Raw genomic sequence first — 2,307 nt, forward strand, 5'->3', positions numbered from 1 at the left:
GTATATGGGGCCGGCGCCCTACCCACTGAGCCACAGGCGCCACCCTATTTGTTTTATTTTTCAAGATAGAGTCTCACTCTGCCGCCTAGGCTAGAGTGCGGTGACCTCAGCCTAGCTTATAGCAACTTCAAGCCCCTGGGCTCAAGTGATCTTCCTGCCTCAGCCTCCCTAGCAGCTGGGACTAAGGGTTCCTGCCACAACACCCAGGTAATTTTTCTATTTCAAGTAAAGACAAGTCTCACCCTTGCTCAGGCTGGTCTCCAACTCCTGAGGACAAGCAATCCTCCAGCCTTGGCCTCCTAGAGTGCTGGGATTACAGGTGTAAACCATTGCACTCCGCCTAAAAGCCATAATTTAAAAGTCTATGGTTTTAAGAGTCTGTGTTTTCAAGAATTTCTAAGCCTATGCATGCAACAGGTGGTCAGAGTTTGGGCAGATGCCGAGCGGTGAATAAGCTACTTCATACACAGCCTTGAGGATGTGACCAGGGCCTTAAGGTGTGGTTAAAGTCTAGAGGTGGGGCCAGGGTCGTGGTGGGTGTGATCACAATTTAGGGCGCAGCTAAAAAAATATTCCCACGGCAGGAGGAAAACCTGTACTCAGAGTGCCCTCTTGTGGTTACCCTCAGGTCTCTACTTTTTATTTAACAGCTTCGTTGAGGTATATAATGCTTATACCAGGCCAGGAGCCATGGTTGGCGCCTGTAATCCTAGCACTCTAAGAGGCTGAGGTGGTGGATTGCCTGAGATGACAGGTTTGACACCAGCCTGAGCGAGAGCGAGACCTCGTCTCTAAAAAAATAGCCAGGTCTTGTGGCGGACGCCTGTAGTTCCAGCTACTTGGGAGGCTGAGGCAAGAGAATCCTGTGAGCCCAAGAGTTTGAGGTTGCTACAAGAATTATGATGCCATAGCATTCTACCAAGGACGACCAAGTGAGACTCTGTCTCAAAAATAAATAAATAAATAAAACTAGCTAGGCATTGTGACAGGTACCTGCAGTCTCAGGTACTTGGGAAGCTCAGGCAGGAGGATCACTTAACTCAAGAGTTTGAGGTTGCTGTGAGCTATGACACCACAGCACTCAATTCCAGGGTGACAGAGTGAGACTGTCTCAAAAAACTTTTTTTCTTTTTTTTGAGACAGAGTCTCACTCTGTCACCCTCTGTAGAGTGCTTGGCATCCTCGCTCACAGCAACCTCAAACTCTTGGGCTCAAAGCAATTCTCTTGCCTCAGCCTCCCAAGTAGCTGGGACTACAGGCAGCTTCCACAACACCTGGGTATTTTTACATAGTCTTACTATGTCCCCCTCAGTAGAGTGCAGTGTCATCACAGCTCACAGCAACCTCAAACTCTTGGGCTTAAGCAATTCTCTTGCCTCAGCCTTCCAAGCAGCTGGGACTACAGACACCCACCATGACGCCCAGCTTTTTTATTGTTGTTATTGCAGTTTTCATTGTTGTTTTAGCTGGCCCAGGCTGGGTTCAATCCTGCCAGCCTCAGTGTATGTAGCCAGCATCCTACTCACTGAGCTATGGGTGCTGCTGAGGTGTTATTATTATTATTATTTTAAGAGACAGGGTCTTGCTCTTGCTGAGGATGGTTTCAAACTCCTGAGCTCAGGCAATCCACTCACCTCGGCCTCCCAGAGTGCTAGGATTACAGGTGTGAGTCATTGCACCTGGCTGTGATCCAAATTTTTGGCATTCAAGCATTAGTGTTCTCTTTGAAGACTCAGTGTATCCTTCTTAGAGTCAATCCATTTCTGGATTGTCAAATCCTTTTCTGCAACCTGGATTTGATGCTCCACATTACAATGGATGTTTTCATACTATTATCATATACATGTGTATCCCTCAATAATAGAGAGCATTGGTTTTGCAGGTTTGTGAATGTGGTATGAATGACATTGCGCTATACTTTTCGTCCTGCACTTGCCTTTTTTTACTCACTGTATAGTTTCCGCTATATCAGTGGTTCTCAACCGTCCTAATGCCGTGAACCTTTAATACAATCCAAAGGAGTCAAGACCCACAGGTTGAGAACCGCTGTGCTATATCAAAGTACCACAAAAATACATGCCTTAAAATAACAGCAATTTATTCTCTCTCAGTTCTGAAGACTAGAAGCCCAAAACCAAGATGTCAGTGACTCTCTCTGAAGGTAGGAAAGGATCCCTCCTTGCCTCTCCCAGCCTCTGGTGTTTGCTGGCTCTCTGCCTCCATCATCACGGGGTGTTCTCCCTGGGGCAGGGGGGTGCACGCATACCTGTACCTGTGCCCAAATGTCTTTCTTTTTTTTTTTTTTTT

The sequence above is a fragment of the Otolemur garnettii genome, unplaced genomic scaffold, assembly GCF_000181295.1.
Source record: "Otolemur garnettii isolate 467f Iridium unplaced genomic scaffold, OtoGar3 scaffold00152, whole genome shotgun sequence".
NCBI classification, from domain to species: domain Eukaryota; kingdom Metazoa; phylum Chordata; class Mammalia; order Primates; family Galagidae; genus Otolemur; species Otolemur garnettii.